This window comes from Chlorocebus sabaeus, chromosome 14 (assembly GCF_047675955.1).
Source record: "Chlorocebus sabaeus isolate Y175 chromosome 14, mChlSab1.0.hap1, whole genome shotgun sequence".
NCBI classification, from domain to species: domain Eukaryota; kingdom Metazoa; phylum Chordata; class Mammalia; order Primates; family Cercopithecidae; genus Chlorocebus; species Chlorocebus sabaeus.
In genome coordinates this window covers 95716362-95732497 of record NC_132917.1, presented here as the reverse complement: position 1 = coordinate 95732497, position 16136 = coordinate 95716362, and the positions used below count along the sequence as shown (strand labels likewise).

The following is a 16136-nucleotide window of genomic DNA, read 5'->3' as shown; positions in this document are numbered from 1 at the left end:
ATTCCTGACCCTCAGAAGCTGTGAAACGGTCACGTTTGTTGTTTTAAGCAGCTACATTTTGGGGTCATTTATTACACAGCACAGATGACTAATACGCCTTCCAGTCCTTTGCTGTTTCAGCCACACCCTGTAAGAGACCAGCTTCTGTTCCACAGAACTTCAATAGCCATGCCGGCCCAGTTCTCAACAAGCTTAGGATTGAATAAAGACAATGATGACCAAATCAAAACAGGGGCAGGGCACTGCATGGTGTGGTCACCACTCTTTCCTCCCAGGCCCTGGAGCACCTGCCCAACCCTCCTGGCTGGCTTTTGTGCCAACGAGCCAGCCACTGCCCTTTCCAATCCTGCCTACTGTGGGAGTGCCGGGGCAGGGCCAAGTCAGGCTGCAACGGGCTGAGGCAGCCTAGGAAAAAAGAGAGTGTAGGTGACCTGGATTCAGAAGCTGGTGCTTTGCCCTGCACGCCAAGTGTTGGTAAAACCAGTGTCTGCACAAGGGTGACGGGTGTCTTCCCCGCTCTGCTTGCCTTGTAGCTATGGCTGTGATTGGAGAACTTGATGGGATCATTTGAAAAATAAACAAACAACCCTCATCTGATCTGTCAGTCACAAAGCAATGGCTCACAGCCCACGCAGACGCTGAGACTCAGAAGGGGGTGAGAACCGGGGGGCCTCTGGCAGGGGCGTTCACTCTTCCTCCAACCTCCCCAACCTTGGCTAGCTGGATTCTCCTCTTTGCCTTCTTGAACTTTCTTCCAGAGCTCTCTGAGCTGGATTTGCCCAGAACAAGGCAACCTGTGCTCCAAGTCCAAAGAATTTCCTAGGAAGAGTTCTCAGCAGGTGTTTATTTTTTAATTTATTTTTATTTTTATTTTTTTTGGAGATGGAGTTTTGCTCTTGTCACCCAGGCTGGAGTGCAGTGGCGAGATTTCAGCTCACTGCAACCTCTGCTTCCCAGGTTCAAGCAATTCTCATGCCTCAGCCTCCCAAGTAGCTGGGATTATTGGCGCCCGCCACCACGCCCCACTAATTTTTTGTGTTTTTAGTAGAGACGGGGTTTCACCATGTTGGCCAGCTGGTCTTGAACTCCTGACAGGCAGAATAGGCAGAACACCTGTCTCAGCTTCCAGAAGTGCTGGGATTACAGGCGTGAGCCACTGCACCTGGCCTCAGCAGGTGTGTATAGTGCCACCTCCCTGCATTTGGTGAGACAGGTCATTAGAAGCTGACTCAGCGGGCTGGCTAGGGCAGGAGGGCGGTGCTTGAGAGAGTGTCCGCCATCAGTCCCTGAGATCTGGGAGCTCTGGGCTCAGTGCAGTGCTGGCTGCCTCCTGCCTTCATTTCTTCTGCTTCGCAGTGCTTTCCAGCACCTGAGGATGCCATGGGCCTGAACCCTGGCAGAATCCTTCGTGACTGCCATGGACACTTCCAGCCTGTGAGTGTGGCTCCTGGAACCCTCAATGACTTCTTCCCTCACCTGCCAGGGTGCTGGCTGCCCCCAGAAGAACAGAAGGAGAAATGCACTCTCCAGGGTCCTGTGTCCGAGAACCCATGCCACACATGGTGACCACTGCCTGTTCCCACCTCCACAGCGGCTACAAAACCTGGAAATTTTTTGGTTGGAGCCACAAGCTTGGCTTCCATCTCACAATAAAGAAAACATCATCTTTATTGGAGGAGTGAGAGTTCTCAAAGGCCCTTCAACTTTTGGATGCCCCACTGGCTCTTGGTTTTATGTAAATAACAACTTTTCTTGGGATTGAAGATGAGGCTTACAGGGTTTTCAGCACAAGGCTCTTACCCATTTTAAACTAACTGTGGAGCTGTAAGCATCGTCTTTGTTCACAAAAAGCTCAACATTCCACTTGCAGGAGAGTAAGACCATTCTGTCCATCCATTCTGCAAATAGAAATAATAAGAAAAATAGAAATGCCACATATTGACGGTATATTTTGTGTTAGACACTATGGTACCCTGTTTATGAACATTATCTTAATGATTTACACCATGAAAAGTAGACATGGGCATGGTGGCTCATGCTTGTAATCCCAGCACTTTGGGAGGCCGAGGGGAGTAGATCACGAGGTCAGGAGTTGGAGACCAGCCTGACTAACATGGTGAAACCCCATCTCTACTAAAAATACAAAAATTAGCACGCCTGTAATCCCAGCTACTCAGGAGGCTGAGGCAGGAGAATTGCTCGAACCCGGGAGGCGAAGGTTTCAGTGAGCCAAGGTCGCGCCACTGCACCTCCAGCCTGGGCGGCAGAGCGAGACTCTGTCTCAAAGAAAAAAAAAAAGAAAAAGAAAAGAAAAGTTGCAAATACATACAGAGTGTTCCCTGGGAACTCACACCAGTTTTCCTTTTAGGATCTTACATGATGCGATACAGTGGTCATCCCTGATGAACAAATACTGGTGCATTATTGTTAACTGAAGTTCATACATCTTCAGATGTCCTTAGCTTTCTCCTAACGTTCTTTTTCTGTTCCAGGATCCCATCCAGCATCCCACTTTACATTTAGTCATCATACCTCCTTAGGCTCTTCTTGGCTAACAAGACAATTTCTGACTTGCCTTGTTTTTGATGACTCAGAAGTTTTGAGGAGCACTGCCCAGGTGTTTTGTAGAATCCTCCTCAATTGAGAGTTGTCAGATGTTTTTCCCCAGTGACAGACTGGGGCTATGGGTTTGGGAGGAAGACCACAGAGGTAATGTGCCATTCTCATCACGTTAACGGTTCATGCTACCAGCATGGCTCAGGATTGCTAATGCTGGCCTTGATCACTGGGATGAGGCGGTGACTGGCAGGATTCCCCACTGTGAAGTGACTCCTTCCGGTGCTCCTTAGAAGGAAGTCTCCAGGTGGAGCGCACACTTAAGGGAGGGAGTTATCTGCTCCACCTCCTCAAGGGCACAGCATCTACAAGAATTACCTGGAGATGCTCTGCGCGGGACACCTACCTCTTCTCTGTTATGTATTTGTCCATCCGTCCATCATTTATTTTCAATGTAAACACATGGGTATTCATTTTAAACTCTGGGTTATAATCCAGTATTACATTATTTATTTTGCTGCTCAGATTGTCCCAGCTTCGGTGACTGGGAGCTCTTTTAATTGGTTTGTGTGTCCCTTAGACATGCTCCCATTTTTTTTTCTTTTTCTTCTTTTTCTTTTCTTAGGACCTCTTCACTTTCTGGCACTACAAGGTGCTCCAGGCTCCTCTTGTAATTTCCCTGCCCCAGCTCTGGAGTCAGCTGCTTCTCCAAGGAGCCCTGGTTCTTTTCACTGGAGATTGGCATTGGAATCCCAGATCTGGGTGCACAGTGAGGACTGACAAATGCTGAGATGAAAAGGTGTCTGAGGGTGCACTAAATCTAAAACTATCCAAATACCTCTGACTTCCCAGTTTGGAAAGAACAAGCTCCCATTTAGAAAGACACCTGTGCTATGATCAGGACGCCAACAAGGAGGCGCTGAATGATTCCAGTGGCCCCCACTAGCCTGGGCCTGGGTTTTCCTAGATGGGTAAGGCTAAAGGGTGCCAACGTGCCCTTCAACCCTGGCTAGGGGGAGTGACCACCCTGCCACGGCCCAACAGCACTGCCCATGCCGCCCAGAGATGTGGTGGCTTCTCAGCTCCACTCCTGAGGAGCTCACCCTTTCTTTTTTTCTTTTTTCTTTTTTTTTTTTTAGATGGAGTCTTGCTCTGTTGCCTAGGCTGGAGTGCAGTGGCACGATCTCGACTCACTGCAAGCTCTGCTTCCCGGGTTCACGCCATTTCCTGTCTCAGTCTCCTGAGTAGCTGGGACTACAGGAGCCCGCCACCACACCCGGCTTATTTTTTGTATTTTTAGTAGAGACGGGGTTTCACCGTGTTAGCCAGGATGGTCTCGATCTCCTGACCTTGTGATCTGCCTACCTCCGCCTCCCAAATTGCTGGGATTACAGGCGTGAGCCACCGTGCCCGGCCAGGAGCTCACCCTTTCTAAGTGTTCCTGAACTGAAAGACTGTTCCTGGGTGTGAGGAGGGACTGGGGGCATCTGGACGTCCTCCCTCCTGGGACCCGGCTCTCACTAAGAGTCACTGTTGTTTCAAATGCTGACAAAGCCCTGGAGATTCCCCAGTGAACAGAAGGCCTCAGAACTGATGATGGAAATAGGGCTTGGTGTCTGAAGGACCCACAGAGACCTCAGGACAGCTCCTGCTGAGTGCTGCGCCCTCTTTTCTTGTTCTACTTCTGGTTCACACACTTTTGAAGCCTTCATCAACCACAAGACATCATGCTAAATGACACAGTAAAGAAACGACGGCCATTTGCTTTTTCTCTTATCCACAGGCAGGATCTATGGCCTCTGTGGATGTAGATGAAACTCCTCAGGGAGCTTCTATTCTCGTAGAGGAACTCCAGCCACCTTCATCCATAGAACAGGGCTGTGGTTCAAAGTCGTTCTTCCTTCTCCCAACAAATGGCACTGACATAGGGAAGAGCCCAGGGTAGGAAGACCAGCAAAGGGCCCCAGAGGGCAAGGCTACACAGGTCCCACTTCTGTAATGCCAAGTACAGGGCCTGCTGAGCTACGGCCTTCACTGGGAATGGTCTATGGAGCAGAAAAGGATCCAGGCAGGGCGTGGAAGTGTTTTAAGGGGTAAATACACCATCCATGTCTAGAACATCTGATTACATCTCTGTGGTTCCCAATAATCACCGTTGTATTAGGTGGCCAGGTCTCCTATTAAGTACAAAAAGCTCATTAAAAAAACAAAAACATCAAACTTGGTCGACTCTGTGTGTCTTTGCTAATCTGTGGGTTTGTCATATTTGGTAGATGCCTCAAGAGTTTCACAATGTATTTCTAGAGGGTAGAGCTCCGAGGGAGCCACGGGCTTAGGGAACATGCAGATCCTCCCAAGGAGGCTGAGGTTCAGAGCACCGAGGAAAGGCTTTTTTTTGTTTAAGAGTGGTTTTTAATAAATAATTTATTTTAACTATTCCTATTAAAATATTAGAGAGACCTAGTTAGAGCCTGAGATGCAATGAAGTTCGGTCAGAGGAAATGCGTTCTGTAGTGAGGCAGACCACCAGCAGACAACGCCCAACCCCGCGTGGGCTTCGGTATGAAGACCGTCTATCGGTAAGCTGAAGAAAAGACGGGAAAATCCGTTCTGAAAGCAGGAGGGCACCAATGAAGTTGTTAGCACAGCTGCAAATCTGGTTAAATTAAACCCAACAGGCAAATAATCCACATACAGAGCAGAGGGAAGCAGATAATGTAAACTCCAACGAAGACCACTTGAAAGCTTTCCAAAAGGAAACCATTAACCCGGGAGAGTTCTCAGCAGGGGCAGGAGGGGGGTGTGGTGTGTGAAGTACAGACATTCCATTTCCAATGAGGCATCGACTCAGTAAGCAGAGAGGTGCCAGCTTCAAAAACGTTCAGTGTTGTGCAAAATGAGATTCACCGAAAACTCGGAAATGCGGAACCATCTGAGGATGCCAAGGCTCCCCCTCCCTCTCACTGTGTTTCTCCATCCACCGCCCCAGTACTTGACCCTCACCTAAGGAACAGATCTTTCTTGCTGTTGGGTAAAAGGAGAATCTGCACCTTAGAGCCCAGACATGCAGAATCAAAGGTGTCATCTGGTCGGGGAAGTTCAGAGTCAGATTAGCCTCTTTCATTTGGTGAACCTCACTCCTCCAACACTCTTGTTTGCAGGGGCTGACCCTGGGCTGGGCTGCCTCCTGCCCAACCACTTCCCCCAGCCTGGTTCAATCCCCATCCCAAGCTTTGGTGGTTCTCTCTCTCTCACACACACACACATACACACACACACACACGTATGCATACCCCAGCAGCTGAAGTGGGGGGGGGGGGGGTTGGAGAAAGCAAGCTAGTAAGCTAGGGGCATGTCAGGTGGCGACTGGGGACCTGGAGACCCTGAGCCAGGCTGCCGAGGTGCAGGCTGTGGAGAAGAGAAGCCCCTCCTGCCTCCCTACCCAGGGTCAGATTAATCATGAAGGATGCAGACGGCAGGAACTGCAGAGGAGAGGAGGGCTTCAGCAGGTCCAGGCAGCTGTAGCCAACAAAGGAGGAGCCACCAAGGCACACGCCACCAGCCAAATGGGTCCCTTGAATAAAGTTTCTTCACTTTGGCCATCTGACATGACATGCTTCCCTCTAGGCCCTGACAACCAGCTTGGCTCTGACGGGCAGCACATGGGTGGGGGAACACCTGGCATCACAGCTAGGGGGTGGGAAGCAGGGTGCTGTGGCTCTATTGCGCTAGCTGAGATGAGGCAGGCAAGTGACTCTCCTGGCCTCTGCTTCTTTACTTGAAAATCAGTGTGATGCACTCACCTCCCAAGCCTGCTGTATCAGTGATCGTGGACACACCCACACTTAACAGATCGGCCATCGTCAAGTTCAACTGGATGGCGTGGGGCGGGGGGGTGGTGGCAGGCAAGTCACTCGCCACTTCCTCTGCTCTCAACCCGATACTGTACTATTTCAAGGCCTCCTGGTTGTTCTTTAACCCCAGCTCATTGCATTCTCTTTCCTATTTGCTTCACTGATTCCGGACAGTTCTGCAGTGAGAGAATCCCAGGGAGGCCCACGTGAGTCACATCCCGAAACCTCTGCGAAGGGGAGGAGAGCAAAAGCCCCCTTGGGAGACTCTGGAGAGCAAGGAGGAAACTGCCGCTCCCACTCTGGTGGGCATGTCCTGCCCCTCACCTCAGCAGCAAGTCGTGATTTTAAGCTAATGCTTATTACTCACCAAGTTCTAGGTTCAAACATATATAATATTTATGTGATATTACGTGTGTCTGCATAAGTCGTTTAGTGGACACTATTATGAATAAAGGTAAAACGGGAGTTTGGGGGTGGGAGCTGCTGTTTTATACAGCGTGGGGCCAGGAAGGGTTTATCTGATAGGACGACGCGTTAGCGTAGAACTGAAGGGAATGAGCAAGACACACAATCTTGGGTCAGTGTGTTTTAGGCAGAGGGAACAAATGCAGCAGCCCTGAGCTTGAATAAGTGTGGTCAGAGTGGGGTCAGGGTGTCACTGCTGGGGAGGTGGCCAACCTGGCACCGTACTCCATGGGGGCTGGCTGAGCCTGCGGTGTCCCCAAACCAACCCCTGTGTAGCTGCCCCTTAACCGCAGGGCCCAGATGGCGTTTTAAAACCTGGCCAAATTGATAGATTGCTCCAAGGAAAGACAGGGACCTCTCATGGACTAGACCACGGGGAATGACTGCCAGGAAGAGGCTGAGTGACCCGTTAAACTCAGCCCGTGAGTGCATACGGAGCGTGGGCGGGTCTTCCGGCATGCTCATGCCCCGTTCTAAGCACTCTGCCTGCCTTGGCTCTCGCAAATCCACACAATATTCCCACGAGGCAAGTATGTGACCTTCTCTCGGGGAACTGAAGTGACAGAGTTACCCAGCAATGATGATCTGAAGTTCCACCATTAGCACGGGAAGGGACTGGCTCTGGGACTGTGTCCACCTGAGGCTGGGCTCCTCCCCACCCTGCCGCCAGCATTCTTTCCAGAGCCGCACCCGCCCCAGCTGGCTAGCCCGTGCCAGTCCAACCCCACCAGGACCAGTCCAACCCGACTTCAGGGAAGAAGAAAGGCTCCTGAGGTTGAAGTTGTCTGGCGCGTCTTAGGTCTGGTGCGACTGCTATTGTGAGAAGAATGACTGGCCAGGTCTGCTCTTGGCCTTGAGGATAGAAAGAGAAGCTTCCATTTTCCAGTCTAGTTCCCAGCATCCTGCAGCCCAAACAGCACCTGTCCAGAACCTGGGGCCAGCCAGCAGGGCTGTCTGCTGAGGTGTCTCTGGGGAGCTCAGCCATGTTTAGCCTTTTACACATATGTCTATACCTAGACCCCTGCCCGATATATACTGTCCCCGCACCTGAGATAGTTGTGATACAAGGTTAGACTTCAAGCTAATTTGAAACAGCCCACATCATCCCAGCTCTCATTTTTGAATGAGCCCATGGAAACGACAGCAAGGCAAAGTCCATGAACTTACCAGGAGGGAGGTCTCAGGCAAGCCACCTCACCTCTCCAAGCCTTACTCTGCACATGTGTGAAGCAGTGATGACTGTCACTATTTCACAGGACTGCTGTGCAGATTAAGACGGAAATGCTAAGAGTGTAACAAATGCCCAATAAATGTGGGTTTCTTCAACATTTATTGAATACCTACTATGTGCAGCCACTGTGCTAGGTGCCAGAGAATGAACAGACGATGCTCCCCATCCTCAAAGAGGGCACAGTCAGTGCCATGGCAGGGACAGATGTTTAACAGCTCAGTCACAGCGCAGTGCAATTTGGCTATCTCTCCTATTTCCTCCTTTCAATGCTTTAGGCCACGAGAATAGGGGCCAGGTCTTCTATTTCTATTAGATCTTCTCACAAAGCCTTGAGTAAGATCTAGAGCCCATTGTCTTACGGCAAATGCAGTGTCCTCTCTATGCTCCAGTGTAAACAGGAAAGCAGCCACCTCAAACCCCATCCAGCCCACATTGGGAGAGCTGTTTACAGAGATGAACCCATGGAGGTGGGTGGAAGCCTCAGACCCTCCCCGGTGGGAGGCTACCCCACCACCAAAGGCCTGCATCTCCAGAGGCTCCTGCTTTAACTGATGCCGTGGGAGGCATGCAGCCAGTCCTTGGAGAACAAGGGACATTGGCGTTTGCCAGTGTCTCAGTTCTGTTTATTCTGTAAACATAAGGAGGAGCTCAACATTCTGTTGTACTTCATTTTGCAATCTTCACAAAATAAATATTTGCCTTCAAAAGCAACAACTGTGATAATCATCAGGATAATATTCTCCAGCGCCATTTCCCTCGCACACGCCAGGTACCGAAGGCAAGTCAGAGTGCTGTGTGTGGTCTGTTTGGATAATAATTTTCATCTGGAAACCTCAAGTTGGAAACCAACTGGCAGTAATTCTAGAGAAAGTTTTGTCTCCTGGTTTTAAGAGTTGACTCAAAACCGAGTGTCCTGAGTCACCGAAGTCTCCTTGTTTTGGTTACCTCTGCCCATAAAATGAGAAGCAAAATTGCTTAGTGAGTGCCGGCGGGAAACTTGGACATTGGCAGGGATCACAGTGGCCACAGAACAAGGACTGGCCACCCAGACAGGCCAGGTGCTTGCTGCATGTGCAGGGATGGTCTCTCTCTCTCCAAATCTCTCTAAGAATGAGCTAAAATTCAAAGAGTTCTGCTGAATGTAAATGATACTTATTAGAGATTTTATTGCCCATAAAGAAACCCATCAACAGAAAACCACACTCGGCAAATCTACCGATGCACGATTAGTTTGTGCTGCTTACAGATCCCACTCTAAACTCCGCTGTCAGTGCCCTCCCTCAGCCACACTTCTTGGAGATACAGGCTTTCTGCAGGGGATGCCACATGTCAACCAACGCATCCCCAAAGTGTATACTCTGATTTATCTTCTTCATTATGGACAGGAGGCTTTAGGAACAGCCATTTTGAGTCTTTATTAAGGACTAAATCTTAAAGAAAATGAACCTTGAGACTCCTCTAAAGTACCTTTTAGGGATGCTCAGTGCATTGCCGTACTTTTAAGGATTAGGATTTTTCTGAGCCAAAGGTAATGTTTATTATGCACAGACACAGAGCCTCAATCCAAACAGTAAACCATAAAACCACATCTAACTGGGTAAATAAAATCAGCCAACTAAATAGACATCTGCATCCCGCTGGAGCATTCCCCGTGGACTTGCACTTTCCTGTATCCATCAGACCCCAGCCAGACATCAAGTCAACACTCCTGCCCTTCCAGCTCCTCCCTCATCATCCATCTGTCTGCCTTGACTGCCCTGGACTTCCCAGAGACAGGTATTTTCCTCCAGGCTGACTTCCCTCCTAATTGACCTCCATTCTCCAGTTACGAGGAAGGAAATCAAACTTTCCAGGTGCTGGTGGCTCTGTGTGGGACAGGGCAGGGAAGCCAGCTTCTCCCCAACTCCAAAGGCCATATGGAGTCAACAGGAACAGCTCTGGCATGCTGGCCCAGGGCATCAGTGATCTCTGAACCCATTCCCCAACAGTTTTGCCAACTGAGCTGTCAGGGAGCCACTGTGTCCCTACTCCATCACTCCATCTCACATCCAATGCTGGAAGGCGTCCCTCTCTCCAAGTGAGGAGGAAGCGAGTGCAGCTGGCCAGTGGCTCTGCGACTGTGGGAGTGTCCCAGCAGGGCTGCAAGGAGGGCGACGGCGATGTCTGTTGCTGAGTGTTCTTTCTCTGCACAACTTATTGAGTCTTGATAATCTACTTTCAGATTTTTGGAAGTGTAATCATGTGTTTCAAGTTAGGGTCTTTATAATTTTTCTCACAATGGATCCCTTTGGCACGTGTTAATGGCCAAGGGAGCAGGTGTGGGTGGAAATGGATCATTCCTCTCCTGCCAGCCCTCCTGCTGCCTGCCCTTCCTGCCCTGCACCCCAGCCAAACCAGCTCTCTCAGGAAGAGGCTACTTGGAGACCCAGCTCCTTAGGAGCTAATACTCAGAATACAGCAACCGGCGTGGTATGGGATGGGGTGGTGTGGGCACTGACTGTTCCAGAACGACACAGGGCGTGAGCCACCATGGCTGAACTTCCGCCCTGACTTGACTTCTATTTGCCTTTCTGTCACACTCAATGAGAGCCCAGCCCCCTTGCCACGGCTCGCTCAGGCTCCTGGTTCTCCTCTCCTCCTGTTCAACCCTCCTTCCCCTCTGCTCTGGCAGCACGATCTTCCAGGTGGTGCAGGGATATCTCCAGCTCACCCCACCCCAGGGCCTCCTTTCTTGCGGGTGTCCTGGTTCACTCCCTCATTTCACCCAGGTCTTTACTCAACTATTTCATTTCCCAAGAGGCCCCCACTACTACCCCGGGCACCTTCTTTCTGCCCGCCCTGCTGGTTTGTTTTTTTTTTTCATGGCGCTGGATTTATGCATTATGGCTTCTCTCCTTGCGGCAGCATCTAAGTTCTGCGAGTGCAGGGATGTTCTCTCTCCTCACCCATGGGACCACTGTGTCACTCACTACATCCCAGCTTGGTGCCTGGCATGTTGCAGATGCCCATAACACATTTGCTGAATGAATGAATGTGCGCTAAAACCAACTTGAAATCCTGCCTGCTTCCTCCTGTGCATGCGGGATTCCGTGCAAACACGGGACTGGAAATATGGCAAATGGAAGCTTTAAGAGAATAGATTTGGTAACGATCTGAGAATCATCAAAACAGTGCATGCCCTCTCAATTTTTGCTTGCAGCCTGGTTTTGCAGTGCTTTCTCTCAGGATTAAGGTATTGTTGGCAGAATCAACTCTCTTTTTATTTTCAGGAGACTAATACTGTATCATATTTCAGTATTTGGGCTCACTTTTTAGTTGCCTATATCTAGCCATTGAATGGTATCAGTTAACAATATCAGCCTTAAGCCCACTGCTAAGCTTGGCTTCTGCACTGCACTGCGGGTCTCAGGGCTGTCAGTAAGAGTAACGTGACTGTGGCTGTTATTGCCCTCATTGCTGATTTCATCTGACTCACAAGTGAAGGCGCGCCTTCCTCCTGTATTTGCAGCAGTAGGTCTGAATTACCGTGAAGTGAGTTCAGCTGGCGTGAGCTCGCAGGGTGGTGCAGCGAGGGCTACCACCACAGGTGCATCTTCCTCTGTGGGGCTCCTTATGGCCCACCTGTTTTCCATAGTCCTCTGTTTTAGTCCTCGGAAATGGAAAACGAAGGCCTCCTGGTTGATTGCATGTGTACGTAGGTGTATAACGTGATGGGCATTTCCAGAATATGCCTGGGCAAGGGGGCAGGGACTCCAGCTTCACCCGCGTATGTCTGCTCCTTCCTGGGGGCCAAACAGTTGTTTGCCACCCTTGGGCACGCAGCATTTGAGAAGTAACAGGTGTCTCTGTCCCCAGAGAGGGTACCTTTGCTAACTAGGATTTGTTTGCTTATTGACTTAGGGGATGCTGATGTTTGAGCAGCCCCCCTTGTCCCTAACTGTGTCATTGGAACAATTGGTGACCTTTCTCTTAACAAGAAGGATGAAGGAGCCCGTTCATTCATTCATTCACTGGACATATTTTCATGGAATGCATGATGTGCTTGGGGTGTGCTATCACTGAAGACACTTCAGGTTGCAGGATCCCTTAATACACGACCTAATGAATGGCTGACCCCTGCCAAGAACCAGGGCAAAGCTTTTTCCATAGCTTTGACTGTACAGGGTTAGTTATCCTTGGGTAATGCTTTGTGACACTCTAAGGACAATGATGAAAAATTAAATATGGTCAAGCTCATTTGTCTCAGGGGCCAATGGGCTGTTGGGATGCCCATACCTCAAATGCCATTTTGAATTATTGTTTAGTTACTAGACTACCTTCGACTGAACCACCTACAATGGCCTATATTTGACAGTTTTTTCACTATATAAAAACTACAAACACTTATCAGGAGGGTTCACAAAGAACAAAACTGAGATTGTTTCCTCTTGATCCCTCGCCGCTGAGGACAGGATATAAGTGTGTCTGGGGCTGACACGGCCCTGGGAAACTAAGATACAGGAAGGCAGGTGCTGCTCACTCCACTCTTATTTTTATAATCCCTGGTGGCTGTCATTGCATCATCTCCTTGTGGGGGAAAATGCGGCAGTGTTGGTGGCAGAGGACACAAATTCTAGTCTCAGCCCCTCCAATTACCAGTGACAGGCTCTGCACAAGGCCTGCGCATTCCGAGTGCTAATCTAGACTGGTTCTTGGTGTTCCCATAATCATTATGAGCTGTGTGACTTTGGGCAAGTCAGTGAACCTCTCTGAGCCTCAATTTCCTTATTGGGAAAATAGAGAAGACATTCATGAAAACGCTTTGTAAAGTGCTAGAGAAATGTTCAGCAGAGGTTAAATGACTAGGCATCAGCTTATGTTTCCTTGCTTTATTTTTTAGGAAAATAGTAACATTGGGGACTTAAAAAAAATTCCTTCCTGTAATATACGAATTCAGTAAGGACAGAATCATAGCCATTGAGATGGAGGCGGCATGCTCATACGCAGGGTTGGCTGGGGCTTTTGTCTCCTAATTGATCTAATGTGCTAAGTGGGCTTAATGTAAGTTAATTAATGATACTATTGGTGGGAGGAATACCTAGGCAGAGCCACAAACAGCATCAAAGGAATGAGCAGGCAGGTGTCATCCAGGATAATTGAGGCATGCAGGCAGCCACTAGGCCGGCTAGGAGGAGGGTGAGGGGAAACTGAGCCCAGCTGAGGGGTTGAGCCACTTGAGCTGCAAGGCTGTCTGCCAAACGCCATCCTGTTTACAGCTCCTGTATTTGAATTTCAGATTTGCTTGAGTCTTTGAAGCTGGGTTCCTGGGCGTTTCCTTGAGAATAAATTCTATTCTTTGGAAACCACAAAACGCACTCACCTGGACCCAGAAAGGAGCGTCAGGTAACCCAGCTTCCGTCTGTGGGCCTGTGAGACCTGAGGAACTTTGACGAAGAGGCTCCCTATTTAACAGAGGCAAGTCGGTTTTGTGCTCCCTGAGATGGGGTAAGACCAGGTCTGTCTGCACTCCCGAGCAATGCTGGGCTGCCGCCCAATGGCAGGCACTGGGCTAGGCATTGAGGGTACCATGATGCCTGAGAAACGAAGATGAGCCCCTGACACTTCTGAACTTCACAAATGTGTATCCCCAACAAAATGAAAGTCCAGCTCACAAAAGCAAGAAACCAGGTAGCGGCCAGGGAGTGAAAATCAAGCATTTCAGGGAAATTGTATTTACTTTTTCCTCTCGAAGATCGGTCCTTCCAAGATTATCCTCTAACTGTGCTGTCACACATTAATCCTCCCACAGCACAGCCTGGCCCACTTAAGGATGGGGAGGGGTACAGCGGAGACCCCCGCCGATCACCACCAGGATCGCCAAACTTTCCCAGCCATGGAGGGTGCACGTGGACAGTCATCGGAACAAATGCTTATTTCCCAACCTTGACCAGAGTCACTCTCTTTTTGGTAGCCTCTGTCAAAATGTATCTTTAAAGGCTTTAAGTGGCTATGACATAGAAACCTCAGCGTATCAAGCCAGGAAAGACACATTCTCTATTTTAGATGCCTGGATCCCTTTTCTCCTTCAGTCTATTATGGCTCTTCACCTCTTTATCACAGTTTCACTCTTGCTTAGAAAGTGTCTCAAAAATGCCACTTGAGAGCCACAGAGCAGTGGCCTGGGGACCGGGGAAGAGGACGGTGGTGCTCCTGTCTCTCCGTAAGTCTCCTCATATGCGTGTGCCCCTGACTGTGTGGGACTCCCCACTGACCGGCATTTGCCCTCCTCGTAGATTTGAACTGTCCCACTTGTTGCTGACCCAGCACAACATGGGCAGGGAAACCCAGTGGGAACCTCGCCTGCTGTCCTCCCTGCCCAGCCACCTTCTACTCCCTGAGCTGATATCTCAAAGCCTGGCTGCTATGGGAGGCTGGGAATCAGAATCGGCTCCTGTCTAGGAGCCCAAACAGCCCCACGGTCTGTCAGAGTGTTGAGAGGAACCGCTTGGCTGGAAATGAAAACCTCTATCATCACAAATAGGTACCCATTCCCCTCCTTCTCTCCCTCCCCCCACCCCTCCACCACCAACACAGAGGCCAGGATATGGGGGGTCTCAGACATGACTGGATACCCCACTTGGAAGGTCTCTTAGGGCACAGCGGGTACGCAGAGTTGGAGGCAGGTACAGAGCCCAGCTAGAGTCCCAGCCGCGCCTGCCTTCCCCAGTGAGCCGGGCACAGGGGCAAACCTGAGAAACATACTTTTCACACTCCCTGGAGGAACCCGTTGCTTCAGTGGCCCAAATCTTAAAGCCTGTGAAGCGCACACAGAATTTGGCTCCCTAACCAAATGTCCAACCAACAGCAAAATGGGGTTTCTGATGTTTTCCTGAACACAAAGGAACAATCTCAGGTCTTATAAACTGGTAGCGCAGACATACTGCAATCGGTAAAGCTTGTTCAAACGCAACCCAAAAATGACATGCATTTCAAAAATGCACCCAGGCTCTCTCCCAGCCCATGACACCTCCGTCTCGGCCACAGCTGAAGAGTTTAGAAAACCAGAGGAAAGGACCAAAGCTTACCCGGCTCCTGTTGTGGGTCAGCTTCAGTCCCAGCAGAAGATGGGTCTATGAAGAAAGCCAGGTACATCCAGTTCTGGGTGACAGGCTTCACCGGTGGCCACCCTGGCAGCCCTCTCAGAAGCAGGTACTCTATGTCCTTAGGGGCCAGTAGGGCTGCCTGGGACCTGGCACACCTCTCTGCCACCAGCCCTGCTTCTTTTCCTTTCAATTTAAAGGGCTTCCCGGGAACTCTTCCTTTACGGCTCCCTGTCCTGTCTGCAAGTTTGGAAACGCAGTCCTTGCGGAGGGGCTTTCCCTCATTGCAAACTCACCTGCACCACCTAGAGGTCTCTCCCAGCACTGGAGAGACTGGAGCGGGCACGTTCAGCCCTGCTGCCATAGGTCCCTGGCACACCTGGCTCTCTGGACGTCTGCCCCTTAAGAGATCTGTTGGAAGGCATAAAAATCATTGCTTTTTTTTTTTTTTTTTTTTTTTTTTTCCTGCAGGGGTGGGGGTCTTGCTTCTATCAAAGCCTTTAGGCATGGGAGTGCTAAAAACCTAAACTAGCATTAAAATATCATTAATCAAAGCTTGTTCGTAGAAGGACCCCCCACTGAGATGGCTACAGGCATGGGTGCCACTGCACGGATTCGGCTTCCAACATGTCTGTTCACATTCTCACCCATCCCCCGCACATCCCTCAGGGTTTGAGCCACCAGGACTGCTCTTCCTTTCCTCTCCCTGGGCACCTCACACCACCAGTGTATACCCATGTAACTTCAGATAGCCATACACACCCCCGTAAACTAGGTAATTAGGAAGCCATTTGAAACACAAACATTTGGGAAGGACATACCTTTCAGTATTGGGCAATTATTTCTCAAAAAGTAAATGATCGGCGGGGAGGGGGAGGGGGAGGGAAAAAACCAGCCTTAAAATAATGTAATTCTCTTGTCATTTTCTCCCTCATTCACACCTACACAGAT

At 49.9% G+C, this 16136-nt stretch overlaps 1 protein-coding gene across 2 annotated transcripts in view; it reads right to left on the bottom strand.

Annotated features, from left to right (window-relative positions):
• EDAR (ectodysplasin A receptor) overlaps nucleotides 1-15460 on the bottom strand; it is a 95717-nt gene extending 80257 nt beyond the window's left edge. For both annotated transcript variants that reach the window (XM_008008346.3, XM_008008343.3), the window contains exon 1: nucleotides 15171-15460. The gene's annotated coding sequence lies outside the window, so the exon portion shown is untranslated. The remainder of the gene's footprint in view (nucleotides 1-15170) is intronic.
• Nucleotides 15461-16136: the final 676 nt, after the last annotated feature.